The sequence below is a fragment of the Neophocaena asiaeorientalis genome, unplaced genomic scaffold (genome assembly GCF_003031525.2).
Source record: "Neophocaena asiaeorientalis asiaeorientalis breed wild unplaced genomic scaffold, Neophocaena_asiaeorientalis_V1.1 scaffold579, whole genome shotgun sequence".
NCBI lineage: Eukaryota > Metazoa > Chordata > Mammalia > Artiodactyla > Phocoenidae > Neophocaena > Neophocaena asiaeorientalis.
The window spans coordinates 45280-63642 of record NW_020175324.1 but is presented as its reverse complement, the minus strand read 5'-3'; the positions used below and the strand labels follow the sequence as shown (position 1 = coordinate 63642).

The window sequence follows — 18363 nt, the reverse complement described above, 5'->3', positions numbered from 1 at the left end:
ATGTTTTCCATAACACCCCTCTTGTTCACTACCTTGCATATAAATTGTTTTTATTAACCTGAGAATGATACAGCACTGTATATGTGTGTGAGCTTTTGCCATTTTCAGCTTTATCCTAAAGAAAGAGAGTTGATTGTTTTCTTCAAAATGGAATTAAACACTGTTTATCACCAATGTCTTCTTTTCTATTTTCTACCATTTTTTAATATGCGTCAAACTAGCCTTCAATTTGACATGAGATTAAAGAACTAAACATTGTAACAAGACTCTTCGAGACAATTTACAATATGCCAGAGTTGTGGGAAGAGAAGAGCCAGATAAAAACAATAGATCACTTTGAAAGATTTTCCCATTGGACAACATATCTAGATGTAAATATCTTAGGAGTATTCAATTGTATATGGAAATATATATAGTTGGATGATTGGCACATTTCTTTGCCCAGAACGATAAACAAAGTGATAGACAATCTATTCTGTTTTATATTAGTATATTTTACAAATCTAATGAAAGTCATATTTCTGCTTTCTTTGCAATTTCCCATATGGATAATAATAGCATGGAAGTTGATCCAGATGGATAAAACTACAGTTTTATAGTATGGCATTACATCTGTATCCTCCACCTTAACCTTAGCCAAGGAGGAATGTATCTCAGGGCCATTATAGTGAAGTAAAGAAAATTGAGCGTCTTGATAAAGAAAGTGGACCGACCCAAGACAACATGACTGCATTTTTATTAAGAAAAGTCTGCAGGTGGAAGTAGTTTGTGCTGGAATCCATCTTATCTTGATAAAAGCCAAAATATTTGCATACTGAAGTCATCTGCCAACCCATCACTGACATTTATCTTTTGAACAAAAACAGTGTTTAAATTCTCCTCTGATTTAATCCTGTCTAACCTGAATTCATACACAAACACCATGTTGTTCACAAAAATATAAAAAAGGAAGAGGGAGTAGCTAGATAATGTGAGAGGAGTAACTATTACTCTTGTATTCTTCCTCTCTTCAATAACATACTATAGTTCCCTCAATCTCCCAAGAGCTTGGAGGTTTTGTTGCTGTATTTACATTTTACTACTCAGCCACCTTTCCAGAATTTCCTTTAACTTCACATCATACAATTCATCTGCAAGGGAAGTTTCATGTGACTCCAATTTAAGATACTTAGATTAAAACCTTAGTTTTATCTACTGACACGAATCTAGCTACCAGATACATCTACATGCAGATATCACCGAAATCTGCTATTCACTTTCCCTCTCTTTCCTGTCCAATGGAAGGTCTCACTGACATCCCTATCTAGACAATATTAAAATGTGACTTCTTATAGTTCTTCCCTATATCCTGTAAGATCATCTTCATCATATTTTTGCCAGCTGATCATTTAGCTATACGATCATTTGCATGTCCGATCATTTTGTTTTACGTTTTTATACAGCACTGCCCACACCTCCACACCTTGTGAAGCTATCTTTTTGTCAGGCTTTGAGGATTCCTCCCTTGGATAGTCACAGAATCTTAGGGTTCTAATTTGCGATCATAATTGTATAATGTTCAAGCCTGAAAGAGGCTCAAAGACCTATTCCGTCTCTCACATTGCGGCTAAGGGAAAATGCCGTAGGTGGCAAAGACAGGATTAAAACACCAATCACTATATTTCAAGTTCACAGCTCATACTGCAACAGCTTGCGCTTACAACCCATAAGAACTGCTGCAAATTAGTCCTCTTCAAATTAGCAGTCTTAGAATTGTCAGTACTCTCTGCACTCTTGCATTAGTCAGGGTTCTCCAGAGAAACAGAATCAAGAGGGTATACATAAGATACATGTAAGAGGGTATTTATTATAGAAATTGGCTTACATGTTTATGGAGGCTGAGAAGCCCCACAATCTGCTGTCTGAGAGCTGGACAACTAGGAAAGCTGGTAGTGTAATACGGTCCAAGTTGGAAGCCCTGAGAACCAGGGGAGCTGATGATGTAACTCCTGGTGTAAAGGGGTTCCTTCACTATTCTAAGTTCCAGGGTCAAGAGGTCTGAGAACCAGGAGCTCCAATGTTCAAGGGCAGGAGAAAACAGACATTCCAGGTGAATTAAAGACAGAGAATTTGCCCCTCCTCTACCTTTTTGTTCTATTTGGTCCCTTAACCAATTGGATGACACCCACTCACATTGGGGAGGGGATCTTCCTTACTCAGGCTACTGATTCAAATGCTCATCTCTTCTGGAAACACTCTCACAGGCACACGCAGAAACAGTATTTTACTGGCTACCTGGGTATCCCTTAGCCTAGTCAATTTGACACATAAAATTACCCAGCCCAACTGCACACGTCTCCCAGAGGATCCCAGGCCAGGTAGATGTTTACACGGTGCTTTAAAACTTGTCAGTTCCCTGCCTCATCTTTTACTCCATTATCCCTCCTTATTCTCTCAGACATACTTGCTCACTCTTACTATATCTCTTAAGTCTGCTTTTGCCTAAAAACCATCCTTTAAGCATTGTCTTGTAAGCTACTACAGCCATTTAAATTCTATCTCCTTCCACTTAAAAGGTTTCTAAGATTCACCTCCCTTAACTTCTCGGAATAGTCACTTTCTTCATCAGTGTTGATGGTTTCATGCTTCTGATGATAAATCCACAAATATTTTTAGTACATCCTGAGTCAGTCACTGTGGAAACACTGAGGATATTTATCTGGCACCTCATATGCACCACTTCAGGTCCTCTCTGCCTCACCTCTGTCTTGTCCCAGTGCCCATTGCATTACTGGCTCTGAGAGGGCTCTGGCCAAATTTAAGCCTGAGCACTTTATTTCATGCTTGTGCCATCACTTCTCCCTCAACTATGGCCCATTGGAGGGGAAAGGGGGGTCCCTACAACCACATAATGAAGAAAGGAACTTGAGCCTTTTAACATATGTTTGTGGTAGCCAAAAACGGACTACCATTCCATTGTACTCCCACATAGAACTTGTCTAAAGGACTGTGTTAGGGAAAATCTTACCAGCAGGCAGAGATAAGAGCAGTAAACTGCATCATTCACTTAATATGGAGGGAGAAGTGATCTGAAGGATGGTTATACATGAACTCATGGACAGTGGGAAATTCCTTGGCTACTCAGTCATGGGCAGAAGAATGAAGCTGGAGGATTGTAGATAAGGAAGTCTTGAGTAGAGATCTACAGAAGGACTTTTGGGGTAAGCGTAAAGCACATAACTCTTTGTGTCTCCAGTTAATCCTCACAAGAAAAAATGTTCCCCACAGAGTAAGCCCTCAATAACCACATGGATAGGATGACTTGTCTCATAGATATCAACTAGCTTGTTTCCTCTGCTACCCCAGGGCCTAAATGAGCTTGTGCAATGGGACTATGGAAAGAGTGGACGTGGTGGAAGGAATGGAAACTATGTATGGGCTCCTTCTCACAAAGCCCAGACTAGTTACTGCCACTTCTTAATGTCTACCAGCAGCAAGATGGAGCCTGTGTGGGGCACCATTCCTTGAAGCAACCAGCAACTTGAGGGCTGATGGGTTACATTGGAACTCATCTCCTTAAGGATAAACAATGTCTCCTTACCAGAATCTAAGAGATGAATTAGTCAAAAGAAGATGAGAGAGATATTCCAGATGGTAGTACCAATATGAGAGAATGCCTAAAGGTAAGAGAGACGGTGGTCTGTTCCAAGGAGCTGAAAATATTTTGGGTAAAAGTTCAGAGAGGTGGTAAAACATGCAGCTGAAGAGAGAAACGAGGCCAGGTGAAGAAGCCTTAAACTCTCCTTCAAACCACAAAGGAATACTTGAGTCTATTATCACACTGGTAACCTGAAAGAGGTAAATCTCAGTTTGTAATGTGCCTTTAACAAAAGCCACATTAAATTTTAAAATAGCAAATGAGATTCCTGCATTTGAAGGCAGATCTGTTTCCAGCCCTCAAGGTATAAACCTCTTCTTTTGCTTGTCTTCTGTATGCCTCTCTCCATAAAAGCATTAGAGACCTGAGGAATGTACTAAATGCTTGAGACTTTCATCATGACTGTCTTCATAGAATCTCACTGTTGGAAGTTTTTTAATGGGCATCTAGTTCAAGTTTCTTCTTGGATCTCCTATTTTTTAATCTCAAAAGTGTATTTTGTTTCTTATGAGAAATATAAAAATAAAATAAGGAAAAATAAATATCAAATTGAAGCTTTCATATAAATTGAGAGTCTGTGAAGACTGAGTTACAAGAATCTATAATTCAGAGATTGGAAACTCAAATGTCTTCGGTTGTGAGACAGGTAGAGAAAATGAGTAAAATGAAATTAGCGTACAATGGTAGAGAGGGATACAGAAATTTTTGCTAACTAGATTGAGTGTGCCTCTTTTAAAGACATTCAAATTCTTTCTCTTAAATTGAATTCTGTGTCTATAGATAGGCTCACCTTGTGGTTTCTAATACATGGTACCCACCTGTATACAGTTGGTGGTTCCCAAAATTAAATGATCATCAGAATCACTGGGCAATCTACTAAAACATTCAAATTTCTGGGTTCAATCTTAAGATTCTTGTTTTTCTGTGATTTGTTTTAGTTTGTTTTGGTTTTACAGCTTTTCTCTTTGGTCAGCGAAATCACTGATTTAGGTGCATTTATTCAGCAAATAGTTTACCTAATGTTTAAAATTTGTCAGCAACTGTTGTAGGTACTAAGAATATAGTAGTAAATAAGCCTGTTTTCCTAATCTCATGAAGCTTACATTCTAAGTAATGTAATAGAAATGGACATGTCTCTATTCTCAGTGACACCTTAATGAACTAAATTATGTTTACTTTATTAGCCAAGGATTAATTAAGGTTTAGTCATTTAAAGAAAAAACTACTTATTCATCCATGAGTAAAACAAAACCATAAAATCACTCTATTCTTGTACCCTTTTATTACTTCTATTATTTAGAAATAGTAATTCTACTTGATAGTCTATTTATAAAGTCAGTTCTATAACTCCAGTTTTATAAAATTATTCAGATAGAATAGCTTACATAAGGTTTACTCAATTAATATTAAATTATTCATTGACTTTTTAGTATTATTCAAAACAGGATATAAAAAACAAATTAAAAATATCTAAGAGACTAGAGTCAACTATTTTCTTTATTCTATGAACTTGACTTTAATACATATCTTCTTCCTACAGCACCTCGGCACTGTCTTCTATTTTGTCTCAATTTTTAAGGGCTGCTCATAGGAGGTAGGTCTATAATCTATAGTACAAAATAAGGTTAGTTGTTTAAGACAAGTATTTCATGGCCTCCTACCAGAATAGAATCTTCCTCAAGAATCTTGCATTTTCTTCTTTTGAGTCACATCAAATAGCTTCTCCACTTCCACACACCCTGGTCTCATCCACTGGGTGGTCAGCATACAGTCTACTTAACAACAGCTGGGGGAAAACAACCACCCTGAATAACCTCCATTTTGATATAAAAATTACAACTCCCAAGAGCCATAAAGCACTGTGGTCCTGACTTGCTGACCTCGGCCAACTGTTGTGGCCACTCACAAATGAACTCAGTAAGGAAATTAGAAAAACTCTGGAATGTGTTTTTTTGGCCAGAATAAACTCAATCTAGAGAGAGGAAAAGAGACTCTCCATTTTATTTTTCAGGGTAATGTCTATCACAGCGAAGGCCTAATGAACTCTCAAACACACCAAGATTTTTTTTTTTTTTTTTTTGGCTACACATCCATTTCAGGTGGACCCTCCTTTACCCAGGGTCCTTTGTGGGCAAGCAGCTGCACTGTGAAATTACTTTGGTAGTTAAACAAAAATAAAATATTTTCCCTTTTGAAGTGGTTAAAACAAGATTCTTCAGCTATCACAGAAGGAACCATGTAGCATGAGCTAGAAATATTATCTTATTAGACTTGTTCTTTCTTCTCAACTATTTCATTCATTTGGACATTTTATTCAGTACTTACTAGGTGAAAGATACTAAGTAAAGGCTTCATTTGTCTGACGTAGAAAAACAAAATCCTTTGCTAGCTGAGTAATTTACAGTGATTGCATTATCATCAAGCTTCTTCTAGATGACTGAATTTTTATTTAGGGCAGAGGACTTGTTGGATACATTCAAATGCATAATATACTTAAAAACAGGGTACTGTATAATCACATATGGGAGGAAAAAAGGTCTAGTGTTGCCAGAGTTAATAGCTCATACATTTCATGGAACAAGTTTGCTTTTGGATATGGCTGAAGCATAATAATTCCTAATGATTTTTCTTTCAAATCTTTCTTGTAAGCATACATCTGCTCCTTTTGAGATTTCATTGTAGATGCTGCCTATGTTGGCCAAAGGGAAAATATCTGTGTTCCCTTCACAACACCTCTCAGTTTGCATTTAATCAAAGGCCTGACTTCATTTGATCTCAGTTCCTCATCGCTATTTTTCACACTTCACCTTAGAGGCAACGGGGTTACCAAAGAGAAGCATTGCTTTTGGAGTGATGGTGAGGGGCAAATTTCATTGCAAAGTTGAGCAAAGTGTTGGACTGGTGTGCTCATCACCCTTATTGAATTCTTTGCCAAGGAAATCCAATCCATGATAAATAGACAAATGTCTGAAATCATTGTGGCTCAGTCTCTGACGAGGCAGCTGCCTCCATGCTGTGTTCGTTGTTCCGGGATATTGTAAATACTAATATTTTATAAGCTCTGGAGCAGTTGAGAAATGAATCTCATAAACATAATTCAGTATTTCCAAGTTTTCAGAAACACACAGCCTGAAAGAATCTCACTCTTGGTCAGCCTGTGGGTTTGGACGTCAGCTCCGGGAGCTGTGATGGGCAGAGGAAATTTGGAATATGCAAAGTCTCAACTGCTGCCTCTCAGAAAGATAGGAAGTTTGAGTGTAATGACCATATATAATTTCTAGTGGTTTAAAATGATAGATTAGAAAAGCATACCTGCATTTAAAATTTATAAAAAGTGTTGTAGCATAAATTAATAAAACCAGTTTGAAAAGATAGGTTTAAAAAAGCCACAGTGTTGCTTACTAAAACGGCACCATAATTATTTATTTTCTCTTCCAGCAGAAACAAAGGATGTTATATCGTATCGCATGCAAAGCATCAACTGAGGGTATTCTGTTAAAACACTAAACTAATTAAGTCACACTCTTTTTGAATTCTCACTCTCTGGCAAATTTCTGGATCTAACCTATATCTGTGGCCCCTTTCTTCCTTATGTGCTTATTTCTATATTCACAGAACCAAGCCTCTTTGCTCTTTCTCAATTCTTTTCTTCTCTCTCATAACTAACTGTGTCTTCTTTGAAGGTGGTGACTCTTCTGCCCACTAACCACTTAGGTTTGCTTTGCAGAGAAGTACCTCTCCATGTAGTATGTGTATCATTCTAGAAGTGCAACAAAAAATAAAGATAACGACTCCCTTTATATACTGGAGATAGACAGCTTAGTGGATATGCAGACAAATGGATAAGGACTGAAATAACACCTACATCTTAAATCCCTACAACCAATAAAAACATATTGATTAATACATGGCTAAAACACTGTGTAAGAGTAATAAAGTAGATGAAAATATTTTGTAAATTATATAGCACTATACACACATTACTGTGATTGTTTTCCCTTTAAGACACTGCACTGAGAGTGAATTAAATAAGATGCCAATTGCCTATCAAAAACGTAGCCTTAATTAGAGTTGGGAACCCCCCTCTTTGTATTAAAGGGCAATAATGATGGAAAGACCTGCTACATGTGGGATCTTTTCTTTATCCTAAGTCGGTGATGCTATTTGGGTAACAACTGATGAAAGGACTAGGGTGCCAACCAATTTGCAGTTAAGTGGCTAATTAAGACCCAAAGCAAAGCTGCCAGGAGGTTGGGTCTTCTAGCTTTAAAGTGACACATAAAACCAATTAGAATGGAGCTGGCTTTGCTAGGACATATTTAAATTTGGACACAAGTTTGGGCCAGTTATTACTTTATGTTAATATATTCTCTCGTAAGACAGCATCAGAGAGAAAAGGGAATCATTTAGGACATAAGAAATAAATTACTTGGATTCACTGAATTTCAGATGCGAATAAAAAGCAAAACTATAAAACCCATTTCTATGTTTGCAGTCCTAACAGGGGTAGTAGAGTAATTAGATTTCCTAGTCTCAGAGGAAAAGAGAATAGTACACGAAGCATACAGTTATCCAAGAGGAGAAAAATCCCTTAATTCTTGCACGTGTTGTCACCTGTCTGTCATATTGTCTGAGTGTGACACCTAGCCCAGAATGGCAAGATTTTTAGAATAGTTATATTTCAACTTGGGACAATCCAGTGTTCCATTTAAATATAGCCGCTCTAATAGCAGAGGGGGAAAGACAGATTCTTTCCGGGTGTAGAGAGAAGGTTTGAAGTTGAGGAAAAGTAAAGAGGATTGGAGAAGATGGAAATTATAACACAAATTATCCACGTGTAAGGGAATACTGGTTGGGGGAGAGTAGACAACTTTTAAAATCATAGCGCCAGAGGCATCTGAGAGTTGTGGGAAAGCACAGTCCATTTATACCTTGCTCTTGTGATTTATGATGTCACCATTAAACCCCTTGATGGCATTATATCCTTGTAATTTGCAGTTGCCTAGCATTTTTTCTATATACAACTCAATAACTCATTGTGTAGCTACTTCACACACACATAAACACACACATTAGTGTGAATGTGTGTGTGCTGAATCTGTCATCAGTGGAAACCATGATTTTTGATGTAATAATAAGTTAGGTTAATAAAAGGCAAGAAATCACAGGCTGGATGTGTAGTCACTGTAACACCAGCTTTGTCGTGAGGCATCGCAAGGAGACAGCACTGCGTGTTACTATAAACATATCATTTAGATGGTGTATATATTCTTTTTAAGAATTAAAGAAGCAAAATTGTTTGCAGGGTCAGCCAAAAGTCGTTATTAAAGGAAATATGTGAGATTGCACGAAGATAAAGAAGGAAATATATTCAATTCACCTCAACATTGTAGTAATAGGATTAGAAAATAACAGGATTAGAAATATTAAACCTTCAGGGCTAAATTCTGCTGCCCCCGGAGATGTGTGGTTGGATCTCCTCCCTGCCCAGGGAATTTCTGTTTCCTTCCAGAGAGCCTGGTCCCGGCCAGTAATTGTGACACCGTAAATCTGGGAAAGAGAAGGTTTTGGAACCTTTGCTTTAAGACTATAATACAACTAGTCATTAGCATTTCTGCGGGGGTGAGAGGTTCAATATCTCTTAGGTTAGCTTTTAAACTGACTTCTGTAATTATTCTCCAGTGGAAACATGAATGCCAGCGACTTTCTGGAGAGTTATTTTTATTTCTATTTGACTATTTTAGCTGCAATGCTGGATATACACTGCTGGATCTCTGAGAATGTTGTTCTAAAATGCTATATTTATAAAATGACCAAAGAGCACATGCTGCCTGGATTAAATTTATCCCAAGATGAGAGGTTTTATCTCTAATCATCTGCTTGTTGACTAATCTGGGTGCTTCTTGTGCAGGTTTGATAGCTGAAATGTAACAGGCTAAAGTAACGCAGATCCTAAAGGGGTATCCCTTTGTCTCTGCCTCTGCCTTCCTGAAACCTGGAGATAACGAACGCTGCTGCTTTAAATTCATCATGCCATAGAGTAACATCCTCATTGAATGAGACTGCTAGTTTGATACAAGAAAAAGTGGGGTGCTCTCTTTAAAGGCGTGTAATATATAAGATCACAAAATGATTTCGCTTCTCAGGAAAATATTTTTAAAATACATAGGATGGCTTTTCCACAATGTGTTTAAAGCCCACATGAAGTATAATTCTGGAGTATTTGTTTCTATGGAATTGTATTCTCAGCTATTCTGTGGTCCATGTCACATTATAATGTTATTATTTTCACATGAGTCTCATATATTAGACTGTGAACTCCTTGACCAAAGGGACCTGTACTTGCCATGCTTACATTCTCACCAGAATTTCACACAATTCCAGGCACATTACAAGCATTCACTAAATATACCTTAAGAAAGATTGACTATTCTGTGTTTAAGACACTCAATGGTGAGCAATATACCCCTGTCACCTGCAGTAACTTCTTCCAGGGGCTGCCTTTCTTTGCTTTAGGGTTTAGTTACAAAAGTCTAAATTGGGATTAGATCCTGTGTCTTACAGATCTGCCTTCCATGAACTGAGGAAATCAGTAAGAAGGATATTCATAACAAGTTCAATAGCCCAGCCTCTCTCTTTGGAAGTTTTTAACGCCACCAAAGAAAAATTAATGAATGAGAAACTCTTAAGAAAGAGAGTTTTGGAGTGAGCACACAATCACTTGCCTTTCTGCTGTGCTATACTAGGGCCTATCAAAAATTGTAAGCAGCTTTACTGCTGGCTACATTTTCTCCCATGGGTTATTTCCTTTTCTATTAAGTAATTCCTTAATGCCCAGGGAGTTAAACATTCTGTTGAAAAGAGAGTTCTTAGCATCTTCTATGATTCAAAGCCTTACTGCAAAGTTTTTCTTGATCTTGTAATTTTAAAGTGCTACCGGTATAGTTAAATGTCTCTCTCATGATATATTTATTTTAGTGATATTTTTAAGGTTATGCACGTTTGAAGACAGATGTTGTGTAATAAGAATCTTACTCTGAAGCATTTTCTACCTCATTTTGCTGTTATCTAAAACCTTTTAGAAGCCAGCTACACATTCGGCCTTTTTTTCTTTTTTTTTAACTTTATTTATTTTTGGCTGCATTGGGTCTTCGTTGCTGCACGCGGGCTTTCTCTAGCTGCGTCGAGCGGGGGCTGCTCTTCGTTGAGGTGCGCAGGCTTCCCCTTGCGGTGGCTTCTCTTGTTGCGGAGCACGGGCTCTTGGCGCGTCGGCTTCAGCAGTTGCAGCACACAGGCTCAGTAGTTGTGGCTCATTGTCTCTTGAGCACAGGCTCAGTAGGTGTGGCACACGGGGCTTAGCTGCTCCGCGGCATGTGGGATCTTCCGGGACCAGGGCTCGAACCCGTGTCCCCTGCATTGGCAGGCATATTCTCAACCACTGCGCCACCAGGGAAGCCCTGGCCTTTTCTAATTCTTATCCCAATACAAAAATCAGAGTAGTAGCTAAAGAAAAAGGGAAAATCAAAGATATTTTGATTTCTATTTTGTTTTGTTTTCCCCTGGGGCTGATGAAAGCATCACCTCTGCAATTTCCAGCCAACGTTTTAGAGGTGCATGAGAATGTCCACCAAAAAAGGAAATTCTTTTAAACACATTTTGTGAATCTATTTAGCGTTTCTTCCCTAATGAAAAGCATGCATTGCAATTATTGTCAAAGGTGGAAAATTTTATTTTCTTGATTTTTAAATGGAGATATGATTCAATTATAAATAGTCTTCTCTTGAAATTAGTACATCAGCAGAGAGAACTTATTTATTTGCCAATTTTCCCCTCTCCTGCTTTTGATAAAAATCGTAGACTATGGTCTTTGAATTTTTGTTGTTTCCAGTGGTCCAATGTCTTATTGGCCTTGGTCAGGGTAGGAGCAGTTTTGGAAATGATATGTTGCTCTTCAATATCATAGTGATGTATTATCTAAGAGCTGACATGGTTTTAGCAGTTTGGCATTTTAAAGGGACTTGCCAGAATGGATACAGCATACTGAGGTGTGAGTGTGTGTGTGTGTGTGTGTGTGTGTGTGTGTGTGCATGCACACGTGTGAGTGTAATCCTCAAGTGAAGAGACACCTATTCTGGTATTAGCCGTGTACTTGGGCCCATCTACAGTTTGATTGTACATCAGTTATGATGTGTTTCTTTCTAACAGGAAGGATACCGATCTTGATGAATAGCTAAAAGGTAAGATCATTCTTAAAGGTGTGAGTGATTAATAATGGCTATGCATAGATTTTTTCTAAGAGTGTAAATAAAATATATCATTCACTTGAAGGGCAGGAGTTTGGCACAGTGATTCACGGTGCATTTAAAAGCATAAAAAGTCAAACCCAGGGTCTCTTCTAAGCATGTCAAAGAGGAAGCTGGCTTAACCATTTGAAATATCTGAGTAAATGTTGAAATATTTGAGTGGATGTAGAGAAATCATATGCCTTATGGAATACTGAAGATGGAACTAATATTATTAATTGCCACCAATTAAACACAATCAAAATTTTCTCCTTTAGTAGCTAACAAGTAATAGTACGACAGAGATAAGTGGATTAAAAAAATGGTATTTGTGTACTATGGCATTTGGACTATACATTTCGATCCAACTAAGATTTACTACATAACCTTTAGATTAGCAGTTCCTGTGGGAAGTTGCTGTATTAGCATAAATCGTGGCTTTGACATGGTCAGTATTCATACCAAAGTACATAGGGCCCTATCAAATTGTTAACTAGAGCAACAAGACTGACAAAACTCGAAGACAGAAGAATTATTCTAGTGGTGGTATCAAAGGACAGTAACAAGCAACCTGTATAGTTGGTCTTTGTTAATTTCTTGCCAATGGTCTAGAGCTCATGACGCTTTCACAATGCATACGACAACAAACTTCTTGGTGATACACTACCTGTCACGCTCTCCTATGGTCTAGCATCACAGGGATTGTGCATGTCACAGAAGGAAAGAGTCTCAACCCTGGGGTCAGGGTGGGGTTCACCATTTCTTCCACAAGTCCCAGTTAAATGGAGGAGCATGAATTATGTCTTTCTAGTGAAGGTGGAAAAACAAGTGACTGTCATCATAAACTATATAAAAAGAAACATTGGTGACTGTCTAGGATCAAATGCCTATATCCACTGGAGACAAAAACAAGATTCATCATTTATACATATATATAATCTTAAGATATATATATATATATAATCTTAAGAATAAAGATTTACAAGTCACTGAATTTTTAAAAGACTTTATTGACTTAATGTCTTATAAAAGATGCCATGAATATCATTTTCCTCATTTCATGACTCTCCGTGTGAGGACAGAGGGCATACATCCTGGGTATGAGAGAAGGCACAGTGGCATTCTCTCCCTGCTGTTATCATGGCCCTTTTCCCTGTGTTCTTCGGCTGCCCATGTTCCCTGCAAGTCAGGGCTCGTGCAAACAAGCCAAGAAGGAGGCCTATTGATGGATGGAGATCTGACAAATACACTGACACCATCTGAAGCACCACTTTTGAACATGAAGGGCAAAAACGTAGGAAAGACCAAAGGATCATGTCACAGGTGAGACTTCACTCTACCAAAATGTTCATAGGATTTTCAGAATCTAAACTCCCTTTGAGAAACTCTAAGGTAATGATACGCTTTTACTGACTTGAATACAGCATGGTATGCAGCCCTCCCCACTCCTCTATACTGTCTCTCTTAAAATACACAATTTGAGAATCTTCTGCCTCTGGGTGTGTGGGCGCCAATATGTGTGTACATTATAGGTGTGTAGATCTTCTGAATACCTTGGGCTTCCTGGGGTAGTAGGATTTAAAATTGGTCCAGTTCTACTAAATAATACATGCCAGGATTTGGGAATCTTTGAATAAACATGGAACATGTTTCTCATAACACATATTCAAACACAGAAATCAAAGGTGTGTCTCCAGAATAGAAATATTTAAATGATTGTCTGCATGTGGTAAACATTCTAGTGAAACACTATCATGTGTTGTACTAAGTTCTAACTCCAAGTTGTATGTTTCAGGGTAAGTAAAAATGAAAGCATCAAGTGGCTCAGAGAAATCAGGACTGGGAGGGTGATGCTTGGGGGGTGGATAACTGTAGACGTACTAAAAGATACAGTAGTGTATCGCTCTCCTCCAAATTTCCTTTTTAGGATGTATCTATTTGGGGATTTCGTAAAGATACATTTATACTTTTGTTCACCTAATTTTAATGAGAACACCCTAATCTGAAAAACAAATACTATTTTAATATAATGTGAGTCATATGCAAATAATCACATTGTGGTTTATGGGTAAGTGAAATATACTAACCTACCATCAGGCAGACAATTAAACAACTATGTTTGTTTAATTGAACCTTTGAACCTTTCCCAACAAGTGTGGATTTTTTTTCTCTTGACTTTGCCTCTAGAAGGTGAGGGCGAACAAATCATTTCCACTGTCTCTCCTGTCTGCTACATGGCCATGGGAGTGAAGGAATCTATCTTAGTTTTCCTCCTCCTCTCCTGTTGCCTATCAGGATCCTTCCCAAGCTTCACTTTTCCCTGTCCTTTAAAGAAATCTTCAGGGAGCAAGTGGATGCCACTAACCACACCGTGAGTCCAGAGAAGGCCATGACTTCTTATTCTCACACTGGTTGTTGTCATGGCCAAATGGCAAAATGACACATTGAATAAGAGTGAGATGACAACCAGATCACATCCATATCTGAAACGTAAGGGAGATGAAATAACTGAAGTGCTAAGACACATGGCCATACTTACTTTGGATTTCCCCAAAGGGTACAGTCTCTAAAATCTATCCCTGATTTCATCCCTTCTGTGATGACACAGAGATTCTGTCATGTATTTTTATTTTCTGTTTTTATCTTTTTCTGACCATCATCACCTCTGTCCTCTCCAACTCCTCAACTCCTCAGGATCTGGAAAGACCCCAGGTTTGCTTGGGCAAAAAACTTTCTACGCAGAGGTCCCTGACTATGGAGTCACTAGTGATTTCAAGATTTAAAACATAATTATTATTTTCTTGTTTTATTTCCTTGTACTCTTCCATTCTTCCTTAATCATCATAGGACCATTTGCAGATTATTGCTCATTTAAGAGCCACCTAGCTCCATAACTTAGCAAATCAAGGAGTTGCTCACCAAATGACCAGCAAAGAGACAATCTGGTAGAACAGTAATATAAGGAATGAGTGTCTTTCCACTAGAATCTGCCCAGTTCTGGTCATCAGTACATTACATTGTACAAGGGGGGAAGCTATTCTTTATTGGAGTTGCAATTAGCTCTTCTATCCAGAATGTAGTCACACTTTAATTTTAATTGTTTGTTTTAAATGTGTTCTGCTTGATTCCTTTGCCTAAAAATATACACCATCAAACCAAACAGGTGTTTTAATGAGAAAGGTATTTACAGAACAATGCAGGTGAGGTATTCCCAGATTGACTGGATGCAGTTTTAATGACACAATCATCCACAAGTGTGTGCTAACCCCTACCACATTCCAATGACTTATGTATCAACACCACAGAGTATAGGAAGATTCTCCCCCATTTAAAATAATTTGCAGTGACTATTTGAAAACACTAAGAAGAAGGAAAAGGAGGAGGTGGAGAGAAAAAAGAGGGAGGAGAAGAAGAAGAGAACTACTCCAATGAAAAATAATAAAATCACAGGAATACATTCTATTCTAATGATGCTAAACTCTGCATCAGTTATATTTAGTCCCTTCTACCTCCAACTCACAAGCCTCCTTTGGTGTTACCATGTTTAATAGACTTTTCAGTAAGTTCCAAAGAATCCATTAGGTATTAAAATTCCAGAAACATTATTTGCTGGAGACCAAGTGTACACAGATACTATGTTCAGCATCTGAATGTTACAGAAAACTTCTCCAAAATGGCCCATATGTTCTTGGAGAAAAAGCAGCAGTCCTGACAGTGAACCATGAAATATTCTGGAGGCAAATGGCAGAGCGCCAGTGTCTTAAGGGACGGCATTTCCCACTTTAAATAACAGACAAAATAATGCTTTAAAATGTTCTTGGTGATGCATGATTCAGTAAACCCTTCAAGGCGTTGTAAGAAAAACCTTTTCTTCTTAAGACTGATGTTGGAAAGAATCAGACAAAAATTAAGAATTGCTCTGCCAGGCAGCATAAAGAATCAATGGGGGTCTTTCTGAAATTCAGGAAATTCAATGAATCGATAGACTGTTAGGAACCAGGCCACACATGCTGAAAGTGATTCTTTATAAGGACTAGATACAGAGATAACACAAGGCTCTTCAGAAAACCCTGAGTACAAGCATGCATTAAAAGAAGCTAACTTGTGTACTAGCAGGAAATGAAAACAGCTTATTCTTTAACAGGCATCTGCAAATGGGGACATTTGGCAAGGGTAAACCAATGCTTAATTGCAAGATAAGCAATTTACAGGTAAACATCAAAATGTATTTTTTCATTTCTCATTTGATTTTTGTCATTTCTAGTTCACTTACCCTGTCTCTAAAAATGGCAAAATCTCTGTCATTAAATAATTTGGATTTAATTGACATTCCCCAAGGCAAGCAAGCTGGAAGTATAATAATTCCTTTGAAAGCAAACACTCTTTGATGACTACAAGCATCAAGTATGATCAGAGAATTCTTCTTGGTCACTTTACAAGGGTCTATCCATCTTTATGTGGCCTATGACACCAAAATTAAAATGTATAAAGTGGTTCCTGAAAAATTATAAATAGTCAGTGGGGCAGCTGGGTACCTAAAAAAGATTCTTTTCATTATTATGGAAGAAACACTAGACTAAACCACTTACTCTATCCATGGTTTTATTTTAAATAATTTAATTTACCATTAAGACATGAAATTTACCCAACTGAAATCATCACAATTTCTTATCCTTTCTTTCAAAAAAGAAAAGTCTTTTTAAAAGGGAAGTGAAAGAAAACAAGGAAACTTTTAAAAATTTCATAAGCAAATTGAAAAATTAATTATAATAAGAAATTGATCTTAGAGTTATTACTACTAAGTTTTCAGTTTATTGGCATTATCATACGGTTCATTCACTGACAATTAAGCCAGGATCAGCAAACATATAGTTTTTGAATCCATTAGATAATAATACTGTAGACTATGATTTCTCCTTGTGGTGGGATTTTAACTGTGTCTAAATAATCCGGGGGAAAAGACTCTCTTAAAGTATTTAGGACACATAAAATTTAAAATCTAACACTTGCAGTAAAATTAAGTATTAGTTAAGGTAATAATGTGACAATTACTCAAAAAATGTTGCACTTTCTATAGTGGATGCTGGCACAGGAACAAGATCAATGCATGTACTTCATTCATTTGAACAATTTTAAAATATGTCTAGAGAGCTGGAGAGGGGCCAGGCGGAGCGGCCATGGAGGGTCAGCGCTGGCTGCCGCTGGAGGCCAATCCCGAGGTCACCAACCAGTTTCTCAAACAATTAGGTCTACATCCTAACTGGCAGTTTGTTGATGTATATGGAATGGATCCTGAACTCCTTAGCATGGTACCAAGACCTCTGTGTGCAGTGTTGCTTCTCTTCCCTATTACAGAAAAGTATGAAGTATTCAAAACAGAAGAAGAGGAAAAAATAAAATCTCAGGGACAACATATTACATCATCAGTGTATTTCATGAGGCAAACAATCAACAGGGCCTGTGGAACAACTGGACTAATCCATGCTATTGCCAACAATAAAGACAAGATGCACTTTGAATCTGGATCGACCTTGAAAAAATTCCTGGAGGAGTCTGCATCACTGAGCCCTGAAGAACAAGCCATATACCTGGGGAACTATGACTCCATTCGAGTTACTCATGAGACCAGTGACCATGAAGGTCAGACTGAGGCACACACACAAAAAATATAGATGAAAAAGTAGATCTTCATTTTATTGCATTAGTTCATGTAGATGGGCATCTCTATGAATTAGATGGATGGAAACCATTTCCAATTAACCATGGGGAAACTAGTGATGAAACTTTATTAGAGGATGCCATAGAAGTTTTCAAGAAGTTTATGGAATGTGACCCTGATGAACGGAGATTCAATGCCATTGCTATTTCTGCAGCATAGCTTGTCCAGAATGGAAACACCAAATACTGTATTATTTGCAACAAAATTAAATTTCTTCTGTCATACACTAATTCAAAAAGTTTGATATTTTTCATTAACTTGACTGATTAAATTTTATGTGAACTAAAAAATAAATAAAATATGTAGCATGTAGCACGCAGTGGGTGATCAGTTTAGAATGTCTGAATCGTATCTCTGTAAATAATTACATTTGAAATGTATTACAAAATCCATGGGCCCATTTGAGGTAGAAATGAAGACTTAGAACAATGGGTAGAGAAGAAGTCGTTACATATTTGTCTATTGTATAATCAGTGCATATGATGATTCTTCTTAGTATCCAGGCTCTATCTCTTCCTGTTCAGGTTCAAGAACAATCTCTCGATGTTATTTATTGTCTAATGTGTCATTTCCTAACTAATGTCATACCTCACAATACATGAAAAAGACAGCAGTGTCATTACTAGTCATAAAGCCATAGCTCTTCAGAATGCATTTGTATTGAAATAATATAGATCTTCTTGCTACTCCAGTTCCCTAATACCGTTTATTTAGTTACATCATTA

At 37.6% G+C, this 18363-nt stretch overlaps 1 pseudogene; it reads left to right on the top strand.

The window, feature by feature from the left end:
- Window positions 1-17072: 17072 nt before the first annotated feature.
- LOC112413667 (ubiquitin carboxyl-terminal hydrolase isozyme L3 pseudogene) lies at window positions 17073-17797 on the top strand (annotated as a pseudogene).
- The last annotated feature ends 566 nt before the right edge of the window (window positions 17798-18363 follow it).